The sequence below is a fragment of the Mastomys coucha genome, unplaced genomic scaffold (genome assembly GCF_008632895.1).
Source record: "Mastomys coucha isolate ucsf_1 unplaced genomic scaffold, UCSF_Mcou_1 pScaffold5, whole genome shotgun sequence".
NCBI lineage: Eukaryota > Metazoa > Chordata > Mammalia > Rodentia > Muridae > Mastomys > Mastomys coucha.
This window is the reverse complement of record NW_022196911.1, coordinates 26,813,660-26,824,805: the sequence shown is the minus strand read 5'-3', so window position 1 is coordinate 26,824,805 and position 11,146 is coordinate 26,813,660. Positions and strand designations below refer to the sequence as shown.

The 11,146-nt window shown below is 47.1% G+C and overlaps 1 protein-coding gene across 1 annotated transcript in view; it reads right to left on the bottom strand.

Annotated features, from left to right (window-relative positions):
• Positions 1-4,292: 4,292 nt before the first annotated feature.
• Bod1 (biorientation of chromosomes in cell division 1) overlaps positions 4,293-11,146 on the bottom strand; it is an 18,701-nt gene continuing 11,847 nt past the window's right edge. Inside the window, exon 4 of the mRNA XM_031352757.1 lies at positions 4,293-9,434. The gene's annotated coding sequence lies outside the window, so the exon portion shown is untranslated. The remainder of the gene's footprint in view (positions 9,435-11,146) is intronic.

The following is an 11,146-nucleotide window of genomic DNA, read 5'->3' as shown; positions in this document are numbered from 1 at the left end:
TTGGACTTGTCGAAACTGCTATAGACTATAGGAACTTTTGAAGTTGAACTAAATGTGTTTTGCATTATGCTATGTTTAAGTATGGCCCCCATAGACTCATGTGTTTAAACAAGCCTAAGTGGGCCAGGGAGCAGAATGTGGTGGTTTGTATATGCTTGGGGGTGGCACTATTAGGAGGTATAGCTTTGTTGGAGTAGGTGTGGCCTTGTTGGAGGAAATGTGTCACTGCAGGTGTGGGCTTTGAGACCCTCCTCCTAGCTACATGGGAGCTAATCTCCTGTCTGCCTTTAAATCAAGATGGAGAACTTTCAGCTCCTTCTCCAGCCCCATGTCTGCTTGGATGCTGCCATGCTCCAACCTTGATGATAATAGAGTGAACCTCTAAACCTATAAGCCAGCCCCAACTAAAATTGGGGCTTTATAAAAGTTGCCTTGGTCCTGGTGTCTGTTTACAGCAATGGGAACTCTAACTAAGAAAGGTATTATTTTCTAGACTTCCTATCTATAGGAGAGAGAGCCCATTGCTAACATGGCCTCTTACACTGGTGGGAGGAGAGCGGATATTGTTTAACATGGAGAGAAAGGAGATTGCACTGACAGCATGGGATTTGTTTTGAAACATGCTCACTTGGCATGGCTCTAGAAGTCATTTAGATGATTTGCACCAGTATGTAGCACGTGAAGAAAAGCCCACAGAGAACTGAGGTCTAACGGGAAGAGACGAGAAACAAGCAAAACTCTCCCTGGAAGTAAGGAAGCGGCAGAATTAGCTACAATACTTGGAGAACTAGCCAGCTCAGAGGACTGTGGGATCCAACAGCTTGCAAAACCAAATGCATGCTGCACAAGCAGAGTAAACCAAGCGGGGAGGGGGTTGCCATAGTAACAGATGTCACCTATGTGTGACATTCCTGAGTTTGGAGCCAATGTGCCAAACTGGCTCCTGATACCAACATACCTCTCTTTTTCTTATCATAAAGAGATGGAAAAACGGAGGGAAGGGGGAGGCCGATGGTGAAAAGGGAATAGGGGTGTTGTGTCTCTTAGACTGCTTCCTGCTGTCTAGGGGCGTCATCAATTTTGGGATGTAGCTGACTTTCACCATCGGGGTCCACTTGGTAAACGTTTGCATCGGGCTCCTCTGTGGACAGCAGCTGGTAATCCTGTAACAGGAACTGATTAATAGTTTGGTTAGAAATTTTTTGTATTTGCTGTTGAAGAAATGTAGAATCAAGATTAATGAGGCAGGGAGCAAATAATAACACCAGGAAGATGATTAGGAAAGGCGTTATGAAAGGGAGTATCCACTTCCATATCTGGTTGTCAAAAATCCCAGAACTGGAGGCCTCACAGTCCCTGAAATTCTGTATGTCTGATTGTAACTCCTGGATTTTATTTCTCACTCTCCCAGATTGGTTGACATAGAAACAGCATTCTTCTTGGAGGGACAGGCAAAGACCACCTTCTTTAACTTTCAGGACACCTAGCACTTGTCCATTCTGAAGCACCACAGCTGCCAAAGAATTGATCTGTTTCTGGATGGTAAGCATGGTTTTGAAACCGTTGCTAAGCTTGGAAGTGAATTTATCATATTGGGTTATGAAAGTCATTATCCCTGAAATTCCAGACTAGCACCTATGGCTATTCCCACAGCAACCAGGAGTGGCACAACCTGAACTGCCCTCCTATGTTGGACAGGTATCATATCTACAACTGGGATTGGTAGGGGCTCATTTCCTGGATTACTCCCAGTCCAGGGAAAAGGAGTACCAACGTGCAAACTCCTGACCAGCTGGCGGGTAGGTGTGACCTGAGGGTCACAAAGAATTGACGTGTTCTGGATGGCAGGGCATTGTGGCAGAGATGAGGTATCAAAGGTTGTGGTTCTATTGCAGTCTAGGGAGCTTAGTGTTCCTACAGAGTGTGTCCCAGAGGTCTTAAAACAGTTTACCACGCCAAAAAGAGGGATAGAGGGAAGGTATGGAGTCATGGCAACATCAGAGTCAGGGCAGCTGATAAAAGGTGAGGTAATATTATTTGGCAGTATCACTAAAGAGGTTGTAAGTGGCAATTGGGAGCTAGTTCCAGAGGGTATGAATAACCAGCAATCTTTAAATTGACCAGGTCAGGTGATATTAAGGAGTTGGTACACCGAGGTTAAGGTCTGAAGCAAAAGGTAAAATGACAAGGTAGTGCCGTTTACGGGGGTGGGGGGGATGTCGAGGAGGTAAGGATCTCAGAGGAGTGTATGATTACTTCTCCTACTTTTCTGATATCTAGGAGTTGGGCAATTGAGACATATTTTCTCTGGATGCTAATAGTACTCACTGGGGACCCAGCTTGGTTTTTACGGTAGAGCTTACCAACAACTCCTGTCTCCCACCTGAGATTCCATGGGTCTTGTATGTAGAAAAAGAGTGTCTTGCATTGTTGATAGAAATGATTGGTCCGTGATCCTAGCATATATATCTGGAAAGACCAATATGAGCAGTCCCCATATTCATCTGGCCATGTTTTACAATGGTCTTTTGTCTGATCAAAGAGAAAACAAGTAAAGAGATCATAATATTTAGATGGGATAACAGAAACAGGGATTACAGCAATTTGGATTGGTCCTGGCATCTGGCTATGGAGCAGTTTTCTGACCCTATTTGGAAAGACTGTTATCTGGGGTGGGGGGGAGGGGTGGGGGGAGGTTTCTTGAACCTCAAATCTCCAGATGTAAGACCTACTCTGAATGGAAACAAACAGCACTGGGAGGATGAGAAGCCCATGTCTAGTCCAGTAAGGTCGAGCACAGCTGCCAGAGTGGAGTCTCGATTTCTGGGATTGGGGACAAGGTGAGTAGTCTCGATGTCCTCTGGAGCTTAACACAGCATGGTCCTGTTAGGGTAAATATGTCATTTTTAGGTGGAGAAATGAAAGGTTTGAGGTGAGACAGATGGACCCAATGAGAGTCCCCCGAGTTTAGCAGCTGAAGGGGTCATGAGAATTACCTAAAAGGGTCCCAACTTTTAGGAGAGAGGGTGAGGGCCAATAACCATTGGAGGGGATAGAAGGATCTGGTCTTCAGTATTGATAAGCCGTGGACAGGGGACAGTGTATGGTCATGGTAGATGGTGGTCAGCAAAGTTCCATAGGAGAGAATGGAGGTGGCAAAGTAATGGGGTAAGTAGATGGTCTGGGAGGGGAGAGCATTTAGGTGAAAGGCCAAGAGTTAGGACTGGATGTCCATACATGAGTTCAAAGGGCGAGATGAGGAGAGGTCGCTTGGGGAGAGCTCACAGCCTGAAAAGAGCCAGAGGCAGAAGTTTTATCCAAGGGAGGTGAAGTTCCTATGACAGCTTAACAAGAGTGGTTTTAAAAGAATGGTTAGTTCTTTCTACCTTAACTGAAGATTGAGTGTGGTAGGGAATATGAAAATTCTAGAGCCTTAGATAGAATTTGAGAAATTTGGGACGTAAATTCAGGTCCATTGTCTGACTGGAGGGAGGCTAGGGCACCAAATCGGAGATGATCTCTCAGAGGAGGAGATCAGAGACCATCTGAGCCCTTTTGTTAGTTGTGGGAAGTGCTTCTACCCACCCTGGGATGGTGTCCACCAAGACCAGGAGGTACCTGGCACATCTGACAGTAGGCATGTGGGTAAAGTCAAATTGCCAGTCAGTTCCAGGAAGGGAACCTCTAGCCTGATAGGTAAGAAAAGGGGTGCTATGATACCTTGAGTTGGAGTCTGACATCTGACAGATTTTGTAAGAAACAGTGATAGATTTTAAGAAATTTGAGTCCTCAGGAGTAGGCTGTAGGTGGGTCTTAACAAAATAAGACAATGCTTGGCTATTAGGATGAAAGAATTGGTGAAAATAGGACAGAGTTTTACAGAGTGTCAGAGAGTGAAGATGGGAATGTGGGTTGCAGTTTAAGGATGTCCTGGGCAGGGTGAGACAAATCTAGGCCCCTAAGGGCCGCAGCTCTAGCTACCACACACTAGGCCCAAACAGTTCCACATGTAAGAGGTTTAATTGAGATGGAGAGAGAGGGAGGGAAGGGGAGGGAGAGGGAGAGGGAGAGGGAGAGGGAGAGGGAGAGGGAGAGAGAGAGAGAGAGAGAGAGAGAGAGAGAGATTGAGAGGAGCCATTCCCTGTATGTGTGTGTGCATATATACATATGTATATATATATATACATATATACATGTATATATATGTATATATATATATATACATATATATATATGGAATATATGTAGTGATGTAGTGGCCGCAGGTAACGGTGGGAGGTGAGCCCAATGGATTCTGGGAATATGGCAGCTGTTCCCCTGACAACAGGTCTGTGAGGCCCGCCTATGCGACATCACGGGCTTCGGAGGCCCTGAAGCTAACAAACAATGTTGGAACACGTGCTCTTCCTGATTGAAAAGGAATTTTTTTTCTTATTGTAGTCATGACAGTGTGACATTCCTAAGAATAAAAAGACAGATCAAAGGGGTCAGACACTTAGCTTTGCAGCCAGGGGCACTCAAGCAAGGGTGGCAGGCCAGTTCAGTGCAGCATACTCTTTATGGCAAGTAGTGTCAGGACAGCTGGCTATCCACACATGAAAGAACGCAGCTGGGTCCTTACCTCAAGCCACCTATAAAGAAGAATTCAAAATGGAGCAAAGGCAGAGAAACCTGGGGCATGGGGGATGGATGGGGAGCTAAAACTATAAAAATCCTAGCGTACATAGGTGTACATGTGTGTTTCTGGAGTGAATTAGGCTGCAGCAAAAGTAAAGCAACAGAATGAAGACACCCTCAATAAAACAAGCAAAAACAAAACAAAACCAAAAAAAAAAAAAAAACAAACAAAACCCCAACTTCTTTCATCAAAGAACAATACCAGGAAATCTAAATGACAAGTCCAAAGTAGCCAGACATGACCAAATACGTCTGTAATCCCAACACTTGGGAAGTGGGGGCAGGAAGATCCAGAGTTCAAAGCTAGCCTCGGCTATATAGTAAGATCAAGGCCAACCTGATCTACAGATAAAACAAACAGATAAACAAAACAAAACAACAACAACAACAAAACATTTAAAATAATGATAGGGCAGTCCAAAGCCGAGGGAAAAGTTTTACAAACCCTGGTCCTGTGGAGTCTGCTTCCCTGAATCTAGGGCGGTGGCTGCCAACTTCCCTGCCCCAGGCTGTCTCAACTGAGTCAGGAGTCCCGGCTGAAATGGGCTGGAATCCTGAATGGTGTACTGGTGAGTCTTTCAAACAATAATGGAAAAGATTTCACTTTTTCTCCAAACAGACTATTAAAAAAAAATGTCAGTTACAAAACCACAAGAAAATAGTCTTTCCTGGGGGTGCTCCTTTCTTGTGTCCTTTGAAAGACTGGCCCAGTGATGAGCCATGCGCCGAGGCCCCAGCACCACCTGGTCAGGAGAAATAGGGCCCTTGGGATATATGAATGGGTCGCAGCTCTGGGGCAAAGCCACCAGGAATTTTTCCACTGAGTGATGAGAGGAAAACTCATAGGTGGGGCTCTTCAATGAGAGGCAGATGCAGTTTGGAAAAAACAAGATCTGGCTCTAGAGCACAAAAGTTATTTTTATGGAGAATGCTGGCCATTCACTAAAACAGTGCTAAAGTCAAAGTCTGTCCCGACCCCCAAGAAGCTCGGCAGGCACTAAAGTGGCCCACTGTCCCTTTGGTAATGGAGATGGCTTGCAGGGATGGTTCTGGTTCCGTGAGAGACCTGCAGGCCTTGCAGCCCCTGGCAATGGAGTCCATGTCTTGCCAGGTCGTTTGTTACCAGAAGGAAGACTTCCTGGCATCATACCACAACACATCCAACCAGGAGTTCCGCCCCACACACCCCACACACAAGGCAGCAGGGACACTGCATTCTGGGATCTTGTGTTCTTAAGCCATTTTGAGGTGCAGAGGCCCAAGGGAAAGTCGCTTGCTGAGGTCACACGCCCTGTCTCATGCGTTCAAACTGGTCAGGAAATACCCTCTGGTGGCCAAGTGAGATTCCTGCATTTCCAAACTCACGCTGAGCACAGGAAGGTGCCTCTGAGAGCCACTGTCTCCTAAGTGGCCGCTGTTAGCCGACCATGGCGCCCTCTTCTCCTTTCATCAGGCTCTCTCCAGATAGACTCAAGTGTGAATGCAACTTTGGGCTTTACGGTCAGACAGTCCCTGGCTGCAATTCTAGATCTACCACTGACTTTGTATACAGACTTGGACAATTTACTGTAGGCTGTGCCCACCAGGTTCCTCTAACTGCAAGCTAAGGTGACACAGTGTTCACAAGATGCCCCCAAAATGGCAGCTTGTGAAAAGTATTGAGTCTAGACAAATACATTTCCTCTTCAGACAAGGACCATGATTCTTAAAACACTAAACTGTTCACATTCCTACTGCTCTTTAAAACATCAGAAATCTCCTGAAACCAGACTGGTTTTTAGGTGGTAGTCCATTTCCCATGATACCAACCATTGTGATTTCCTGCCAGTTGTCTTTGGGCAATGAGCTTCCCTTGGATTTCACAGTATAGTACTGCGCACCTGTAGTCTGAGGGTCCAGGAGACAGACGCTGGAGGAATATAAATTCTGCACCAACCTAGACCTGCCTCAAATGAACAAACAGAAACAACAAAAGAATATGTCTGAAGCAATTGATTTTGTGAGAAGATGGTAACGCCTTGTTCATTTCGCATGGAAATCACACCAATATCTTGGCACAGGAACCTGGCCACATCCTTTTCTCCTAAGTCACCTCAGGCTGAGTCACGTCTTCCACACCAACACTATTATTCTGCTTTAAATTGTTTCCAAAACTCAGGAGAGCCTTTAGTCCTGTTTAATAAATACCAGATGTAATCAAGCCAATATCTTTGCTGCTATTGTTTCTTCTGCACCATCAGGTAGCCATGTTGAACACCAGGCAGTGCACAGTTCTGAAGACATGGTAGCAAGCCTCTTTAGCAGGCTCTTGATGCTCTGAGCTTATCCAAAGACTATCGAGGCCCCACATCTAAAGTTGCTTCCTTTGATTCGTGTTCAGTGTCCCTAGCTAGGCAGTTTCTGTCCTCAGCTATGACTCCACAGTCATTCAACCAATGTAGCAGTTGAACATGAATCCTTCACACCTGGACTTCTGTTTGGTTTGGCAGGTGTCACAAATGAAGGTTTATGTCCCTTCGAAATTCCTATGTTGTGAGCCTAGGCCTGCATGTGGCTATATCGGGAATCCACATTTATGGAAGGAATTAGAAATGGAGGAGGCTTTGGTCTATAGAAGGAGCTGGCAGGTAGCTATAGTATAGCAAGGCAGGAAGCAGAGCCAGCAGGAATCGAGGTTCACTATACAGCCTTAAGACTCTCCTCCAGAGATGTCCTTCCTCCAATGAGGCTCCACCTCCTAAAGGTTCCACCGTCGTCCCAAACAGCACCATTACCTAGGACCCAAGTGTTCAAACAGACCAGCCAGTGAGGGGCATTTCACATTCAAACCATATCATGACACTGATAAATTAAATTCCAGCTGTTCAAGCCATGCTGGCTATAGCCCTCTGCCGAGGTGGCTAGAGCTAAGGCTCTTGTGTCAATTTTTTTAATAGGGTTTCTCAAAACAGCCATGGCTGTCCTGAAACTCACTCCGTAGACCAATCTGACCTCAAAGTCACAAAGATCCACCTGCCTCTGCCTCCTGAGCATGCTGGGATTAGAGGGGTCTCCTTCCCACAATTTCTATCTGGGATACTGTGGCCCTGCTTGAGCTGGGAATCTGAGGTCTTGGGCATCTGGGGATGAGAGGTACAGGGTTCAGATGAATGTTCTTGTGTGGCCTGAGCAGGGTCCTTTTGTGTAGGTGTAGCCAGGATTGCCTGGGTTCTGGTTGCGGTGTTGCCATGTGCTCCCTCCTTCCACGCCCCCCACATGAGCACTGAGCAGTGTACTCATTCTCTGTCCTTTCCTGGAAAAATGGAACTTACCTGGCAGAATTTTTGGGAGCACAAAGAACTCAGAATAACACATGGCAGGAGGGTCGATTAGGACTGGGTTCCCCCTAAGCACTCATACACCATCCTGTCACCCATGAACAGACTGAGAAGCTGGAGGAGCACTGTGGCCTGCACAATGAACATCTAAAGATTCCCTTTTACACGGATGTGTCTGATTCTGTCTGGCCACCTTGCAGTTGTCTCTCTCCACAAAGCCCCGTCTTGGCCCAGATTTCTTCCCTAGCTCCAACTTCCTGTCTCATCTTCCCTCTCCTTCCTTTCCTCAGGGACCAACACCTGCCTGTTCCTGTCTCTGTAACCATCCCATCACATGCCTTTCAAGTGAGCACACGTTTCTGGGGTTTCCTCTTCCATCTCAATGGCCCTCATGAGAAACAAGCTGTTTATTTCAGAAGACCCTCAATGAGGACACCTCCCTTTCATGCTGGAAGTGGTTTTGTTACACTATGTCAATTTTGAGAATGAACCATCCACAGGCAGTGTTGACCGTCAGTGCCACTGGGGCCTTTGCACAGGAAGCATGAGTTGGGGGTGGAATAATTAAGGGGGTCCAGTGCCGCCCTTGGTCTCTGCTGGGTCCCCAGGCCAGGCCTATAGGCCTTCCTCTGTCCTCATGGGAGGCTGCTCCACACCCACACCCAGAGCTCTCTCCTGGGAGTGGCTTCCTCTAACTCCCGCTGCTTGGTCCGGGTTTTTTAATCTTCGTTCCAGGGCATCACAGAAGCTGCTGTGTGCTTTTCTCCAGCATCACACAAAGTTCACAGCTCTGGCTTTAGGTGCCCTCCCCCGCAACAGTAGGGACTCAAAGCTCTACTTTGTGCCAGTTCTTCCTGGGGATAGCCCCTGCTGTGTTCATGACAGAGCCCTGTTGCCAATTTCAACTATAAAATAAAATGTGAATTTGTGCCAATGGGGGCTGATGAAGTAGATCAGCCTCCAGAATGAACATTTGTTTTAAAAATGTTAGGCGTGTGCTCCTAATCTTAGTGCTGAGGAGAGAGGGGAGTTAAGAGGGTTCCTAGGGCCTGCTTGCCAGCAGAGCCTACTTGTCAAGCTCCAGACCTGTGAAAGACACTGTCTCAAAAATCCAAGGTGGACGGTGCCCGAGGAAGGACACCCAGGGCTTTCCTCCGGCCTCCATGTCTATATGGGTGCACACGCACGCGCATACCTGCAGCACAGCCACTGAAGAGTGAGAAACCAGGATATGTTATTTAAGTCCAGGACCCTTGCTGTCAGAGTGCTGGCTTTGAGGGTCAAGGGAATGGGTGCTTGCAAAGTGCTTGGTGCCACCATCTACTCCGGCATCCTCTCTGGGGGAATTTCCCACCTCCAGCCCTCATTTCTAGAGAAAGAACACTCCAGTAAGAACCAGGAACATGTCTTGTTTGGCTCTTTCCAGGTGGAGTCCATCACCTGTGGGTAGAAAAAGAAATAGACACTCACAGACCTGATCCGATGGGCTTCCCTCGTCTCCCTGCACTGTCCTAAACATGGCTCCTGAATGCTCTCGCCAGCCTTTGCTTGACATCAATTATCACTGGTTATATAGTTGGGGTTTAAAGTACATGGGAGGATGTGCCTGGGTTCTCTGCAAAGGCTGCACTGCTTTACAAAGAGATTGTCTTGGGTTTATCATTCAGGGGCCCTCATACCTATGATAGTGAGGGATGGCTGTATTTCACGGGGTCTGAGGGATAGGAGATGGGGTGAGGGCTAGGTGCCAACAAAAGGGTAAGGTAGGCAAGACAAGGTGGCTCAGGTCTGGAATCCCAGAGTCCTAAATTCCTAGGAAAGTCTGCCTCAAAACCAAAATGAAAGCCAAACAAAACAAAATAACACACAAGCAAACAACAAAAGTGAGAGTCAGACAGAGTTCAGGGTTCAGGAACACTGGCTACTCTTCCAGAGGACCCAGGTTCAATTCCCAGCACCCGCATGGCAGCTTACAAGCATTTCTAACTCCATTCCCAGGGTATCCATCACCCCATTCTAGCCTCACTGATCATCAGACAGACATGTAGTGCACAGACAGACAGACACGCACAGTCAAAACATCCTTACGCATAACATAAACATAAGTAAATCTAAAACAAAACAAGCCCATCATACAGCACTTGATGTATATTTTTAAGTGAGGGTAGGATGAGGGGAGAGGAGGCTCTGGGCTGGGTCCCATGCAGCTGGGGTGACTTCCCAGCAGGCTGCAGGAATGAACGCTAAAGAGACCAGGCATGGCTTCTGAAAGACCCCCAGAATTGGGGAGATCCTTACTCAAGTCTCGGGATGACGCGACCACCCAATGACTCACGAGAGACCAAACTTGCTGCAATCACATGAGGTTTATTGGGGATACCGGTACCGGGTCGATCTCATGACCTTGCTGGCCAGAGTTCGACGCCGGGGTCGATCTCGTGACCATGCTGGCCAGAGTTCGACCCCCGGCACAAGAAGTGTCGGGTATTTAAGGGAAGCTGGGGGTGGAGAGAGAGTTACCAAGGAAACAACATAAACAGTGGAAACTTTCAGAGGGACCCAACCCAAGGTATTCAGTTAGGGAGGGGAACACATTCATTCTAGGAATGCAATCTTCATCTACTGGTCAACAGGGTGGAGAGTCTCATAAACCACTAGACCTTCATTCTTAGTTCCGCCCTCATAGTGGATCATTCAGGAGGGGCAGGTATCGGGAACCAGAGCCCTGAGGCTCTGGATTAGCAAAGTTCCTGGAACTAGCTACTCCACCTTTTTTTTGGCTTGTGGCAGAGGTTTTCCATGCCCGCTTTTAGGTAAAAGTTATACATTATACATTCTAAGATTCTCCAGCCTTTCACTTCCAGTTCCACCTGTGCCTCCTACCTCTCTGTGATGGGGGCTGCCACACACACTTTGTGTGACGGCGGTATCTGAGGTGTAAACTTCAGGAAAGTCAGTCTCCTGCCTCCGCATTGTCACCTGGCACCCCAAATTCAGAGGTGGCCCAGATATGTCCTCGTACTAGTGTGCTAGGAACTCACCAAGATATAATTTTCTTACAGCTAGCAAGAGAAAATTCGGACTTTGCTTTCTGACCTTCTCCAATGTTCCAACTTCCTAGCCTAACCCTGGCTTGGAATGTTAAGCCATTC